General features: G+C 38.5%; 1 protein-coding gene across 1 annotated transcript in view; it reads right to left on the bottom strand.

Annotated features, from left to right (window-relative positions):
• Positions 1 to 17,222, bottom strand: part of BCHE (butyrylcholinesterase) — an 80,289-nt gene that overhangs the window by 13,294 nt on the left and 49,773 nt on the right. The window lies entirely within an intron of this gene.

Raw genomic sequence — 17,222 nt, forward strand, 5'->3', positions numbered from 1 at the left:
AATAGCGCGGGCTTCCTTGGTGGTGCAGTTGTTGGGGGCCCGCCTGTCGATGCAGGGGATGCGGGTTCGTGCCCCGGTCCGGGAGGATCCTGCGTGTCGCGGAGCGGCTGGGCCCGTGGGCCGTGGCCGCTGGGCCTACGCGTCCAGAGCCTGTGCTCCGCAGCGGGAGAGGCCGCAGCAGTGGGAGGCCCGCGTACCGCATAAAACAAACAAACAAACAAACAAACAGTAATAGCTGCTAGAAATAATAATAAAGTGGAGAGTGGGGATGATAGGAAATGAGGAGTTTATATATTTTGTGTGTGTGTGTGTGTGTGTGTGTGTGTGTGTGTGTGTGTGTGAAGGGTCAGTGGTGAGGGACTGTATAATAATGAATTTGATTGGCCTTTGTCCACATTTCCTTGTGAGATAACCCCTAAGTCTTTGGAATTTTTCAGTGTACCTGATAATTTATGCTAACAAGGTGACTCATGTTGTGCACATGATGGCTTTTGCTAATGCCATGACTCAGGGTGATGCTGCTCACACTGATAATTTTAGGGGAAGAAGTATGCTCAATGGAAAGGCTAACCATGTGGTTAAAGGGTTGGGACTTTGAACCAAGTGATATCATCCTGATTTCCAGGAAGGAGAGGAGCCTGAAGATTGAGTTTCACCACTTGGCCAATAATACAATCATCCGTGCCTTTATGATGAAACACGAGTAAAACTGTGAACCTCAGGTTCAGGTGAGCTTACTGGGTTGGCAATTCTCCATGTGCATATTGCCACAATTTTTTTTTTTTATGATAAAGAAACTGGATTTTATTTTACATGCCATCAGAATATTTCAAAATGTTTAAGAGGGTAAGTGAAAGGATAAGATCTATGTTTAATTGTGTGAATTTTTGAATTTTACTTTATTTTTTATACAGCAGGTTCTTATTAGTCATCAATTTTATACACATCAGTGTATACATGTCAATTCCAATCTCCCAATTCATCACACCATCACCACCACCCCCCCCCGCCACTTTCCCCCCTTGGTATCCATACGTTAATTCTCTATATCTGTGTCTCAATTTCTGCCCTGCAAACCAGTTCATCTGTACCATTTTTCTAGGTTCCACATATATGCATTAATATACAATATTTGTTTTTCTATTTCTGACTTAATTCACTCTGTATGACAGTCTCTAGATCCATCCACGTCTCTACAAATGACCCAATTTCCTTCCGTTTTATGGCTGAGTAATATTCAATTGTATATATGTACCACATCTTCTTTATCCATTCATCTGTCAATGGGCATTTAGGTTGCTTACATGACCTGGCTATTGTAAATAGTGATGCAATGAACATGGGGTACATATGTCTTGTTGAATTATGGTTTTCTCTGGGTATATGTCAAGTAGTAGGATTGCTGGGTCATATGGCAATTCTATTTTTAGTTTTTTAAGGAAACTCCATACTGTTCTCCATAGTGGCTGTATCAATTTACATTCCCACCAACAGTGCAAAAGGGTTCTCTTTTCTCCACACCCTCTCCAGCATTTATTGTTTGTAGATTTTCTGATGATGCCCATTCTAACTGGTGTGAGGTGATACCTCATTGTAGTTTTGATTTGCATTTCTGTAGTAATTAGTGATGTTGAGCAGCTTTTCATGTGCTTCTTGGCCATCTGTATGTCTTCTTTGGAGACATGTCTATTTAGGTCTTCTGCCCATTTTTTGATTGGGCTCTTTGTTTTTTTAATATTGAGCTGCATGTGCTGTTTATATATTTTGGAGATTAATCCTTGGTCCGTTCATTCATTTGCAAATATTTTCTCACATTCTCAGGGTTGTCTTTTCATCTTGCTTGTAGTTTCCTTTGTTTTGCAAAAGATTTTCACTTTCACTAGGTCCCATTCATTTATTTTTGTTTTAATTTCCATTACTCTAGGAGGTGGATCAAAAAAGATCTTGCTGTGATTTATGTTAAAGAGTGTTCTTCCTATGTTTTCCTCTAAGAGTTTTATAGTGTCTGGTCTTACATTTAGGTCTCTAATCCATTTTGAGTTTATTTTGGTGTATGGTATTAGGGAGTGTTCTCATTTCATTCCTTTACATGTAGCTGTCCAGTTCTCCCAGCACCACTTATTGAAGAGGGTGTCTTCTCCACTGTATATCCTTGCCTCCTTTGTCATAGATTAGTTGACCAAAAGTGCGTGGGTTTATCTCTCAGCTTTCTATCCTGTTCCATTGATCTATATTTCTGTTTTTGTGCAGTACCATATTGCCTACATTACTGTTGCTTTGTAGTATAGTCTGAAGTCAGGGAATCTGGTTCCAAGCTCTGTTTTTTTTACCTCAAGACTGCTTTGGCTATTCAGGGTCTTTTCTGTCTCCATATAAATTTTAAGATTTTTTTGTTCTAGTTCTGTAAAAAATGCCACAGGTAATTTGATAGGGATTGCAGTGAATCTGTAGATTGCTTTGGGTAGCATAGTCATTTTCACAATATTGATTCTTCCAATCCAAGAACATGGTATACCTTTCCATCTGTGTCACCTTTGATTTCTTTCATCAGTGTCTTATAGTTTTCTGAGTACAGGTCTTTACCTCCTTGTGTAGGTTTATTCCTAGGTTTTTATCCTTTTTGTTGCAATGGTGAATGGGATTGTTTCCTTAATTTCTCTTTCTGATATTTCGTTTTCAGTGTATAGGACTGCAAGAGACTTCTGTGCATTAATTATGTACCCTGCAACTGTACCAAATTCATTGATTAGCTCTAGTAGTTTTCTGGTGGCATCTTTAGGATTCTCTATGTATAGTACCATGTCATCTGCAAACAGTGACAGCTTCACTTCTTCTTTTCCAATTTGTATTCCTTTTATATCTTTTTCTTCTCTGCAATGGTGAGGACTTCCAAAACTATGTTAAATAATAGCGGTGAGAGTGGACATACTTGTTTTGTTCCTGAACTTAAAGGAAATGCTTTCAGTTTTTCACCATTGAGAATGATGTTTACTGTGGGTTTGTCATACATGGCCTTTATTATGTTGAGGTAGGTTCCCTCTATGACCACTTTCTGGAAAGTTTTTATCATAAATGGGTGTTGAATTTTGTCCAAAGCTTTTTCTGCATTTATTGAGATGATCATATGGTTTTTATTCTTCAGTTTGTTAATATGGTGTATCATATTGATTGATTTGCATATATTAAAGAATCCTTGCATCCCTGCGAAAATCCCCACTTGATCTTGGTGTATGATCCTTTTAATGTGTTGTTGGATTCTCTTTGCTGGTACTTGGTTGAGGATTTTTGCATCTATATTCATCAGTGATATTGGTCTGTAATTGTCTTTTTTTGTAGTATCTTTGTCTTGTTTTGGTATCAGGGTGATGGTGGCCTCATAGAATGAGTTTGGCAGTGTTCTTTCCTCAGCAAATTTTGGAAGAGTTTGAGAAGGAAGGGTGTTAGCTCTTCTCTAAATATTTCATAGAATTCACGTGTGAAGCGATCTGGTCCTGGACTTTTGTTTGTTGGAAGATTTTTAATCACAGGTTCAATTTCAGTGCTTGTGATCATCTGTTCATATTTTATATTTCTTCCTGGTTCCGTCTTGGAAAGTCAAACAATTCTAAAAATTTGTCCATTTCTTCCAGGTTGTCCATTTTATTGGCATAGAGTTACTGTAGTAGTCTCTTATGATGCTTTGCATTTCTGTGGTGTCTGTTGTAACTTCTCCTTTATCCATTTCTAATTCGATTGATTTGAGTCTTTTCCCTTTTTTTCTTGATGAGTCTGGCTGGAAAATTTAATCCATTCATTTTTAAGGTAATTATCGATATGTATGTTCCTATTACCATTTTCTTAATTGTTATGGCTTTGTTTTTGTAGGTCCTTTTCCACTTTATCAATTTTATCTTCTCAAAAAACCAGCTTTTAATTTTATTGATCTTTGCTATTGTTTTCTTTGTTTCTCTTTCATTTATTTCTGCCATGATCTTTATGATTTCGTTCCTTCTACTAACTTTGGGTTTTTTTTGTTCTTCTTTTTCTAGTTCCTTTAGGTGTAAGGTTAGATAGTTTATTTGAGACTTTTGTTGTCTCTTGAGGTAGGCTTGTATTGCTGTAAACTTCCCTCTTAGAACTGATTTTGCTGCATCCCATAGGTTTTGGGTTGTCATGTTTTGTTGTAATTGTCTCTAGGTAGTTTTTGATTTCCTCTTGATTTCTTCAGGGATCTCTTGGTTATGTAGTAATGTATTGTTTAGCCTCCATGTGTTTGTTTTTTCCGTTTTTTTCCCTGTAACTGATTTCTCATCACATAGCGTTGTAGTCAGAAATGATGCTTGATATGATTTCAATATTCCTAAATTTACCAAGGCTTGATTTGTGACCCAAGATGTGATCTATTCTGGAGAATGTTCTGTGTGCACTTGAGAAGAGAGTGCAATCTGCTGTTTTTGGATGGAATGTCCTATAAATATCAATTAAATCTATCTGGTCTATTGTGTCATTTAAATCTTTTTCCTTATTAATTTTCTGTCTGGATGATCTGTCCATTGGTGTAAGTGAGGTGTTAAAGTCCTCCACTGTTATTGTGTTACTGTCAAATTCCTATTTTATGGTTGTTAGCAGTTGCTTTATGTATTGAGGTGCTCCTATGTTGGGTGTATATATATTTATAATTGGTATATCTTCTTCTTGGATTGATCCCTTGATCATTATGTAGTGTCCTTCCCTGTCTCTTGTAACGTTATTCATTTTAAAGTCTATTTCATCTGATATGAGAATTGCTACTCCAGCTTTCTTTTGATTTCCATTTGCATGGAATACCTTTTTCCATCCCCTCACTTTCAGTATGGATGTGTCCCTAGGTCTGAAGTGGGTCTCTTGTAGATAGCATATATATGGGTCTAGTTTTTGTATCCATTCACTGAGTCTGTGTCTTTTGGTTGGAGCATTTAATCCATTCACGTTTAAGGTAATTATTGATATGTATGTTCCTATTACCATTTTCTTAATTGTTATGGGTTTGTTTTTTATATGTCCTTTTCTTCTCTTGTATTTCCCACTTAGAGAAGTTCCTTTAACATTTGTTGTAGAGCTGGTTTGGTGGCGCTGTATTCTCTTAGCTTTTGCTTGTCTGTAAAGCTTTTGATTTTTCCATCGATACTAAATGAGATTCTTTCTGGGTAGAGTAATCTTCGTTGTAGTTTCTTCCCTATCATTACTTTAAATATATCATTCCACTCTTTTCTGGTTTGTAGAGTTTCTGCTGAGAAATTAGCTGTTAACCTTATGGGAGTTCCCTTGTATGTTATTTGTCGTTTTTCCCTTCTTGCTTTCAATAATTTTTCTTTGTCTTTAACTTTTGTCAATTTGATTACTATGTGTCTCAGTGTGTTTCTCCTGCCTGGGACTCTGCCTTTCCCTGACTTGAGTGGCTATTTCCTTTCCCATGTTAGGGAAATTTCAACTATAATTTCTTCAAACATTTTCTAGGGTCTTTTCTCTCTCTCTTCCCCTTCTGGGACCGCTATAGTGCTAATGTTGTTGTGTTTAATGTTGTCCCAGAGGTCTCTTAGGATGTCTTATTTATTTTCATTCTTTTCTCTTTATTCTGTTCTGTAGCAGTGAATTCCACCATTCTGTCTTTCAGGTCACTTATCCGATCTTCTGCCTCACTTTTTCTGCTATTGATACCTTCTAGTGTATTTTTCATTTCAGTTATTGTATTGTTCATCTTTTTGTTTGTTTTTTAATTCTTCTAAGTCTTTGTTAATCATTTCTTGCATCTTCTCAAACTTTGCCTCCATTCTTTTTCCGAGGTCCTGGATCATCTTCATTATCATTTTTCTGAATTCTTTTTCTGGAATGTTGCCTATTTCCACTTCATTTAGCTGTTTTTCTGGGGTTTTATCTTATTCCTTCATCTGGTACAAAGTACTCTGCCTTTTTATTTTGTCTACCCCTCTGTGAATGTGGTTTTCCTTCCACAGGCTGTGGAATTGTAATTCTTCTTGCTTCTGCTGTCTGCCCTCTGGTGCATGTGGCTATATAAGAGGCTTGTCGCACATTGCCACAATTGATACCATGAAGGTAATGTATCTCTGAGGACATCGAAAATATCTGTTTAGTACCTTGTCAGTCATAGGTTTTTCTCTATATATCTCTTTCTTTCATTCTGAACTATATCTTTTTGCTATATTAAAACTGTTCATTGAAATTATAGCATTTTTCTCAGTTCTGTGAATCATTCTAGTGAATTATCAAATCTGAGGGCATCTGTGGGGACTCTGAACTTTCAAGTGTCGTCAGAAATCTTGGGTCAACTTGACAGTCTGAAGTCTGTGTCTTCATCCTGAATTTGGCTACCTCTCAGTAGTGAAACTCTGCAATATTTGATAGGAAAGAAACTTTTAAGTGAAGAGTTGACAGAGGACAAAAGTAACCCATGCAATTTTTTTTGAGGGAAGAATAATTTAACAAAAGCAAGAGGAGACCTTCAAGATGGTGGAGGAGTAAGACGTAGAGATCAGCTTCCTCCCCATAAATACATGAAAAACACATTCTTGTGGAACAACTCCTACGTAACACCTACTGAACACTGGTGGAAGAACTCAGACTTCCCAAAAGGCAAGATAATCCCCACGTAAATGGGTAGATCAAAAGAAAAAAAAAAGAATAGGGATGGGACCTGCACCTCTGGGAGGGAGCTGTGAAGGAGGAAAAGTTTCCACACACTAGAGAGTCTCTTCACTGGTGGGATGGGGGGGTGCGTGAGGGGAATCTTTGGAGCCATGAAGGAGAGCACAGCAACAGGGGTGCAGATGGCAAAGCGGAGAGATTCCTGCACAAAGGATCTGTGCCGACAAGCAGTCACCAACCTGAGAGGCTTGTCTGCTCACCTGCTGAGGTGGGTGGGGTGCTGGGAGCTGAGGTTAGGGCTTTAGAGGTCAGACCCCAGGGAGAGGACTGGGGTTGTTGGTATGAAAACAGTCTGAAGGGGGTTAGTGCACCACAGCTAGCTGGGAGGGAGTCCAGGAAAAAGTTTGGACCTGCCAAAGAGACAAGAGACCATTATTCCAGGGTGCATGAGGAGAAGGAATTCCTTCCCCATGTGCCCACAGAAGCAGAGCACCACCTAAGTGAGCTCTAGATATAGGCATGAGACATGGTATCAGCTTGGACCACAGAGATGGACATGAACTGCTAATGCTGCTGCCACAATAACAGCAGAATCCTATGTGAAAGTGCAGGTAACTACCCCAACACCCCCCTACACACTGGGAGCCTGTGCAGCACACACTGTCAGGGTCCCGTGATACAGGGACAATTTCCCCGGGAGAACACATGGTGTGCCTCAGGCTGTTGCAATGGCATGCCAGTTGCTGTCGCTGCAGGCTCACCCCACATTCTAATTATGACTACCGTACCCCTCCTTCTCCCTGGCCTGAGTGAGCAAGAGAGTCCTAATCAGCTGCTGCTTTAACCCGCTCCTGTCTGGGTGGAGAACAGACTCCTGAGGGAGGCCAACAGACAGAGGCAGGGCCAAAACCAAAGCTGAGCTCTTTTGTGAGCTGTGCAAACAAAGAAGAGAAAGGGAAATTTGTCCGTGCAGCCTCAGGAGCAGCAGAAAAAATCCCCACGATCAACTTGATAAACTCAGCATCTGAAGAATTCCTCAATTAACAATGAATGTTAACAAATTGAGGCAGTGGAATTTGGGAGCAACTGTAGACTTGGGGTTTGCTCTCTGAGTCTAATTTCTTTCTGGTTTTATGTTTATCTTAGTTCAGTTTTTAGTGCTTATTATCATTGGTAGGTTTGTTTATTGGTTTGGTTGCTCTCTTCCTTTTTTTTTTTTTTTTTCCCCGTTTGTTTTAGTGTGTATACATATGCTTCTCTGTGTGATTTTGTCTGTTTAGATTTGCTTTTACCTTTTGTCCTAGGGTTCAGTCTGTTTGCTTTTTTCTTTCTTTCTTTCTTCCTTTACTTCTGAACCACATGGGTGGCAGGGTCTTGGTGCTCTGAACAGGTGTGGGGCCTGAGCCTCTGAGGTGGGAGGGCCGAGTCCAGGACATTGGACCACCAGAAACCTCCCCGCCCCATGTAATATCAGTTGGCGAGAGCTGTGCTAGAAATCTTTGTTTCAACACTAAGACCCAGCTCCAGCCAACGACAGCAAGCTCCAGTGCTGGATGCCCCATGCCAAACAACTAGCAAGACAGGAACACAAACCCACCCTTTAGCAGACAGGCTGCCTAAAGTCATACTAAGTTCACAGACACTCCAAAACACACTACCAGACACAACCGCGCCCACTAGTAGTACAAGATACATCCCCACCCACCAGAACAAAGGCACCAACCCTTCCACAAGGAAGTCTACACAAGCCACTGAACCAACTTCAACCACTGGGAGCAGACACCAAAAATAACAGAAACTATGAACCTGCAAACTGTGAAAAGGAGACTCCAAGCACAGTAAGTTAAACAAAATGAGAAGACAGGGAAATATGCAGCAGATGAAGGAGGAAAGTAAAAACTGACCAGCCTAAAAAAAGGAAGAGGAAATAGGCAGTATACCTGAAAAATAATTCATAATAATGATAGTAAAGATATCCAAAATCTCAGAAATAGAATGGAGAAAATACAAGAAACTTTTAACAGGGAGCTAGAAGAACTAAAGAGCAAACAAACAATGATGGACTACACAATAAATAAATTAAAAGTACTCTAGAAGGAATCAATAGCAGAAAAACTGAGGCAGAAGTATGGGTAAGTGACCTGGAAGACAAAATAGTGGAAATAACTGCCACAGAGCAGAATAAAGAAAAATGAATGAAAATAATTGAGGACAGTCTCAGAGACATCTGGGACAACATGAAATGCACCAATATTCGAATTATTGGGATCTCAGAAGAAGAAGAGAAAAAGAAAGGGTCTGAGAAAAATATTTGAAGAGATTGTAGTTGAAAACTTCCCTAAAGTGGGAAAGGAAATAGTCAATCAAGTCTAGGAAGTGCAGAGAGTCCCATACAGGAGAAATCCAAGGAGACACACCCAGACACATATTAATCAAACTATGAAAAATTAGATTCAAAGAAAAAGTATTAAAAGTAGCAAGGGAAAACCAACAAATAACATTCACGGGAAACCCCATAAGGTTAACAGCTGAACTCTGCAGAAAGCAGTGGCAAGACATATTTAAAGTGATGAAAGGGAAGAAACCACAACAAAGATTACTCTAGCCAGCAAGGATCTCATTCAGATTCAATGGAGAAATTAAAAGCTTTACAGATGAGAAAAAGTTAAGAGATTTCAGCACCACCAAACCAGCTTTACAACAAATGCTAAAGGAACTTCTCTAGGCAGGAAACACAAGAGAAGGAAAAGACGTACAATAACAAACCCAAAACTATTAAGAAAATGGTAATAGGAAAATACATATCGATAATTACCTTAAATATAAATGGATTAACTGCTCCAACCAAAAGACATAGACTGGCTGAATGGATACAAAGACAAGACCCATATATATGGTGTCTTCAAGAGACCCACTTCAGACCTAGGAACACATAGAGACTGAAAGTGAGGGGATAGAAAAAGGTATTCCATGCAAATGGATATCAAAAGAAAACTGGAGGAGCAATTCTCATATAAGACAAAACGGACTTTAAAATAAAGACTATTACAAGAGACAAAGAAGGACACTACATAATGATCAAATGATCATTCCAAGAAGAAGATATAACAATTGCAAATATTTAGGCACCCAACATAGAAGCACCTCAAAACATAAGGGAAATGCTAACAGCTATAACAGGGGAAATCGACAGTAACACAATAATAGTAGGGAACATTAACACTCCACTTGCACCAACAGACAGATCATCCAAAATGAAAATGAATAAGGAAACACAAGCTTTAAATGACACATTAGAACAGATAGACTTAATTCATATTTATAGGACATTCCATCCAAAAACAACAGCATACACTTTCTTCTCTAGTGCTCATGGAACATTCTCAAGAATAGATCATATCTTGGATCACAAATTAAGCCTTGTTACATTTAAGAAAACTGACATCGTATCAAGTATCTTTTCCAACCACAGCGCTATGAGACAAGATATCAATTACAGGAAAAATACTGAAAAATACAAACACATGGAGGTTAAACAGTATGCTACTAAATAACCAAGAGATCATTGAAAAAATCAAAATGGAAATCAAAAAATACCTAGAAACAAATGACAATGAAAACATGATGACCCAAAACCTATGAAATGCAGCAAAAGCAGCCCTAAGAGAAAAGTTTATAGCAATACAATCTTACCTCAAGAAACAAGAAACATCTCAAATAAACAACTTAATGTTACATCTAAAGCAATTAGAGAAAGAAAAAAAAAAACCCAAAGTTAGCAGAAGGAAAGAAATCATAAAGATGAGATCAGAAAAAAATGAAAAAGAAATGAAGAAAACAATAGCAACAATCAATAAAACTAAAAGCTGGTTCTTTGAGAAGATAAACAAAATTGATAAACCATTAGGGAGATTCATCAAGAAAAAAAGGGAGAAGACTCATATCAATAGAATTAGACATGAAAAAGGGGAAGTAACAACTGACACTGCAGAAATACAAAAGATCATTAGAGATTATTACAAGCAACTATATGCCAATAAAATGGACAGCCTGGAAGAAATGGACAAATTCTTAGAAATGCACAACCTTCCAAGACTGAACCAGGAAGAAACAGAAAATAAGAACAGACAAATCACAAGCACTGAAGTTGAAACTGTGATCAAAAATTTTCCAACAAACAAATGTCCAGGACCAGATGGCTTCACAGGTGAATTCTATCAAACATTTAGAGAAGAGCTAACACCTATCCTTATCAAACTCTTCCAAATATAGCAGAGGGAAGAAAACTCCTATACTCATTCTACAAGGCCACCATCACCCTGATACCAAAACCAGACAAAGATGTCACAAAAAAGAAAACTACAGGCCAATACCACTGATGAACATAGATGCAAAAATCCTCAACAAAATATTAGCAAAGAGAACCAATAGCACGTTTAAAGGATTATACACCATGATCAAGTGAAGTTTATCCCAGGAATGCAAGGATTCTTCAATATATGCAAATCAATCAATGTGATACACCATATTAACAAATTGAAGAATAAAAACCATATGATAATCTCAATAGATGCAGAAAAAGCTTTTGACAAAATTCAAAACCGATTTATGACAAAAACTCTCCAGAAAGTGGGCACAGAGCAAACCTATCTCAACTTAATAAAGGTCATATATGACAAACTCACAGCCAACATCATTCTCAATGGTGAAAGACTGAAACCATTTCCTCTAAGATCAGGAATAAGACAAGGTTGCCCACTCTCACCACTATTATTCAACATAGTTTTGGAAGTTTTAGCCAAGGCAATCAGAGAAGAAAAAGATATAAAAGGAATCCACATTGGAAAAGAAGGAAAACTGTCACTGTTTGCAGATGACATGATATTTTACATAGAGAATCCTAAAGATGACACCAGAAAAATACTAGGGCTAATCATTGAATTTGGTAAAGTAACAGGATAAAAAATTAATGCACAAAAATCTTTTGCATTCCTATACACTAACAACAAAAAATCTGAAAGAGAAATTAAGGAAACACTCCCATTTACCACTGCAACAAAAAGAATAAAATACCTAGGAATAAACCTTCTTAAGGAGACAAAAGTCCTGTATTCAGAAAACTATAAGATACTGATGAAAGAAATGAAAGAAGGTACAAACAGATGGAGAGATATACTATTTTCTTTCATTGGAAGAATCAATATTGTGAAAATGAATATACTACCCAAAGCAATCTACAGATTCAGTGCGATCCATATCAAACTACCAATGGCATTTTTTACAGAACTAGAGCAAAAAATTTCACAATATGTATGGAAACACAAAAGACCCTGAATACCCAAAGCAGTTTTGAGAAAGAAAAATGGAGCTGGAGGAATTAGGCTCCCTGACTTCAGTCTATACTGCAAAGCTACAGTATTCAAGACACTATGGTACTGGCACAAAAACAGAACTATTGATCATTGGAACAGGATAGAAAGCCCAGAAATAAGCCCACGCACCTCTGGTCACCTTATCTTTGATAAAGGACCAAGAATATACAATGGAGAAAAGACAGCCTCTTCAATAAGTGGTGCTGGGAAAACTGGACAGCCACATGTAAAAGAATGAAATTAGAACACTTCCTAACACCATTCACAAAAATAAACTCAAAATGGATTAAAGACCTAAATGTAAGGCTAGACACTAGAAGACTCTTAGAGGAAATATTAGCCAGAACACTCTTTGCCATAAATCACAGCAAGATCCCTTTTGACCCACCTCCTACAGTAATGTTAATAAAAACAAACATAAACAAATGGGACCTAATAAATCTTAAAAGCTTTTTAAAAGCTACTGTATAGCAAAGGAAACCACAAACAAGATGAAAAGACAATCCTCAGAATGGGAGAAAATATTTGCAAATGAAACAACTGACAAAGGATTAATATCCAAAATATACAAGCAGCTCATGCAGCTCAATATCAAAAAAACCAAACAAGCCAGTCCATAAATGCACGGAAGACCTAAATAGACATTTCTCCAAAGAAGAGGATTAATCTCCAAAATATACAAGCAGCTCATGCAGCTCAATATCAAAAAAACCAAATAAGCCAGTCCATAAATGCACGGAAGACCTAAATAGACATTTCTCCAAAGAAGAGATACAGATTGCCAATAAACACATGAAAGGACGCTCAACATCACTAATCATTAGAGAAATGCAAATCAAAACCACAATCAGGTATCACCTCACACTGGTTAGAATGGCCATCATCAAAAAATCTACAAATAATAAATGCTGGAGAGGGTGTGGAGAAAAGGGAACCCTCTTGCACTATTGGTGGAAATGTAAATTGATACAGCCACTATGGAGAACAGTATGGAGGTTCCTTATAATACTAAAAATAGAACTACAATATGACCCAGCAATTTCACTAATGGGCATATACCCGGAGCAAACCATAATTCAAAAAGAGACATTTTGGAATTTCCTGGTGGCGCAGTGGTTAAGAATCCACCAGCCAATGCAGGGGACACGGGTTTGAGCCCTGGTCCAAGAAGATCCCACATGCCATGGAACAACTAAGCCTGTGTGCCACAACTACTGAACCCACATGCCACAACTGCTGCAGCCTGCGTGCCTAGAGCCTGTGCTCTGCAACAAAGAGAAGCCACCACAATGAGAAGCCCACACACCACAACAAATAGTAGCCCCTGCTCGCCACAACTAGAGAAAACCCACGCACAGCAATGAAGAGCCAACGCAGCCAATAAATAAATAAATAAATAAATAAATAAATAAATTTATTTTAAAAAAAAGAGAGACATGTACCACAATATTCATTGCATCACTATTTACAATAGCCAGGACATGGAAGCAACCTAAGTGTCCATCGACAGATGAATGGATGAAGAAGGTGTGGCATATATATACAATGGAATATTACTCGGCCATAAAAAGTAATGAAACTGAGTTATTTGTAGACAGGTGGCTGGACCTTGAGTCTGTCATACACAGTGAGGTAAGCCAGAAAGACAAAAACAATACTGTAGGCTAACACATATATAAGGAATCTACAAAAAGTGGTTCCCAGCCAATGCAGGGGACACGGGTTTGAGCCCCGGTCCAGGAAGATCCCACATGCCATGGAACAACTAAGCCTGTGTGCCACAACTACGGAACCCACATGCCACAACTGCTGCAGCCTGCGTGCCTAGAGCCTGTGCTCTGCAACAAAGAGAAGCCACAGGAATAAAGACACAGACCTACTAGAGAATGGACTTGAGGATATGGGGAGGGGGAAGGGTAAGCTGTGACAAAGTGAGAGAGTGGCATGGACATATATACACTACCAAATGTGAAATAGATAGCTAGTGGGAAGCAGCCGCATGGCACAGGGAGATCAGCTCGGTGCTTTGTGACCACCTAGAGGGGTGGGATAGGGAGGGTGAGAGGAAGAGAGACGTAGGAGGGAAGAGATATGGGAACATACGTATATGTATAACTGATTCACTTTGTTATAAAGCAGAAACTAACAAACCATTGTAAAACAATTATACTCCAATAAAGATGTTTAAAAAAAAAATGGTTCTGTTGAATCTAGGGTCAGGACAGGAATAAAGACACAGACGTAGAGAATGGACTTAAGGACACATGGATGGGAACATACGTATATGTATAACTGATTCACTTTGTTATAAAGCAGAAACTAACAAACCATTATAAAACAATTATACTCCAATAAAGATGTTTAAAAAAAAAAAAGTGGTTCTGTTGAATCTAGGGTCAGGACAGGAATAAAGACACAGACGTAGAGAATGGACTTGAGGACACATGGAGGGGGAAGGGTAAGATGGGACGAAATGAGACAGTAACATTGACATATATGCACTATCAAATGTAAGATGGAAGCAGCTACATAGCACAAGGAGATCAGCTCTTCGCTTTGTAACCACCTAGAGGTGTGGGATAAGGAGGGTGGGAGGATACACAAGAGGGAGGGGATATGGGGTATATGTATACATATAGCTTGTTCACTTTATTATACAGAAGAAACTAACACAACATTGTAAAGCAATTATACTCCAATAAAGATGTTAAAAGAACAAAAAGAAAAAGGAGGAAGCAAAGGCTGGTGAGGCAAGTGTGTGCCTGGAGTTTTCCAAGAATAACAAGTAGGAGAGTGTGGCTTGAGTGAAGCCAGCCAGGGAGGGAGGATTGAGAGTTGACATTATTTAGTGTCCTGTAGGACCTTATGATTTTTTACATCTACTCTGAATGAGAAAAGAAGCAATTGGAGGGATTGCACGAAGAAAGGATAAGATCTCGCCTGTATTTTTTAAAAGATTATCTCTGAGAATTGACTGCAGAGAATCCAAGAACAGAAGCAGGGCGATTAGTAAGGAGACCACAGGAATAATTTAGGTGAGAGATGATGATTGCTTGATCCAGGGGAATAGTAGCAGAAAATGAGAGAAGTGCTCAGAGCTTGCAAATATTTAGAAGGTAGAGCTCTTGCAATTGGCCAATGGATTAGATATGGAGAGAAGGAGAGCAGTCAAAGATGATTCCAAGGATTCTGGCCTGAGGAATTGGGAGGATTAACAGAGTTGCCATTATTCAGATAGGAAATGCTGCAAGAAGAGCATATTTGGAGGAAAATATCACGAGTCAGCTCTTCCAATGTCTTTAGGAAAAACGTCAGCTTTTTTCCTTCCTATGCAGGGAAAACCTCATTTCTTCCCTACTGTGTATTTCTTCCCTGTGTGTCTCCTTTCCTATCATAGAACACTTCACTTCCGACACTTCTGGTCATCAACTGCGTGAAGGCTTTTCTCACAACAATAAGCAAGTCTTTGACATCAGCTTGGTGTCCTACAATTTAACTAAATTCTGACACTATCTACCTCGACAGAGCATCAGATCTCACAGGAAAGGACTCAGTCCCGCAAGACTGCCCCACCCTCTTGACACACTTTAGATGCCAGTAGCAAGTTCAGGTTATCACCTGTGCTTCTGACCAACCAGCTATAGACTGGAGGTTCCAAGGACCCCTTCCTCAGGTTTGATTAATTTGCAAGAACAGTTCACAGAACTCAGAGAAACGCTTATTTACAATTACCAGTTTATTAAAGGATATGATAAAGGATACAGATGAACAGCCTGATGAAGACATACATGGAATGAGACCTGGGAGGGTCCAGAACACAGGAGCTTCTGTCCCCATGGAGTTGGGATATGTCACCCTTCCAGTGCGGATGTGTTCTCCAGCCGAGAAGCTCTGCAACCCCACACTTCTGGGATTTTATGAAGGCTTCCTCACATATTTATGATCAATTATTAACTTTCTTTCTAGCCCCTCTCCCGTCTCCGGAGGATGAGGGGTAGAGCTGAAAATTCTAAGCTTCTACTCATGGCTTGTTCTTTCTGGTGACCAGTCCACATCCAGAAGCCCATCCAGAGTCACCTCATTAGAACAAAAGATGCCCCTGGTGCCCTTATCACTTAAGAATTTACAAGGGTTTTAGGAGCCTTGTGTTAGGGACAGGGTTAAAGACAAAATAATAGAACCAGAGCTGCTCCTAATGTTCTTACCACTTAGGAATTTATAAGGTGTTAGGATCTCTGTGCCGGGAACCAGGAGCAGCGACCAACATATATATATATATTTCTTATCATTTCACAACAAGCTACATTTGAGATCCAAAGGGAAATGGTAAGTAAGCAGTTGGATTTTAGTGGTTAGTCTTTATTTTACTGAGGGTAACTCTGCATTTCAAATGGATTCACAAACTCTTTAATGTAGTGTTCCCCCAGGAGCACTAAAAATGTGACTAAATTTACAAATTTCAATATATAAATGATATTTTAAAGTATATATATTACAATAAATTAATTCATAGGAGATACAGCACCTGCCCTCTCCCAGATCCTTGTCCCATGTTTGTTCTACCATCTCCTCAGACAGGCTTTCCTTCAACTATAGAAAATTTTCACATTTAAAAATTACCACTGCATAAAAAATTGTATTTCACAGATGGTAATTACTCTAATTTCTGAAAAATTAATACTCTGAGCTAAATAATGTGAAACTCTGCATCAAATAAATTTTTACTATGACTATAAGACACCATGGGGCAGTTTTAACATGTGCCTTACATGTAAACTATTTTTACCATGATAGTTCAACATTTAAATAAAAATAATTGATAACATAGCATATAGCCTGTGCCTAAAGGGTCCACATTTTAGAAACGAGATGTGCGATTTAGTACCCTTAGAAAAAGTCAGAAACCAACTGAGCAAAAGTGAGAAAAAGAAAATACAAAGGAGACGTTCAGTTAGTATCACGATTACTAGTGGGAGCAACAAATGAAACATTTCACACGTTGCTTCTATTACTTTGACATATTTACATGAAGAACAGACAAAGCAATTTTCGTAGAGTGAACAAATTTACTCTTCACATTTAAGCATATAAAGAGGAACATGAATTCCTAACAGAATTTGTTTTAGAAAAATATGGAGTCACAGGTGAAAGAGCAAAGGACAATAAACAACAAAGGATAAATACAATCTTGTTCTCCCAAGATCATATTCTCTGCTTTGTCTTGTATAC

Source organism: Physeter macrocephalus, chromosome 1, assembly GCF_002837175.3.
Source record: "Physeter macrocephalus isolate SW-GA chromosome 1, ASM283717v5, whole genome shotgun sequence".
NCBI classification, from domain to species: Eukaryota; Metazoa; Chordata; class Mammalia; order Artiodactyla; family Physeteridae; genus Physeter; species Physeter macrocephalus.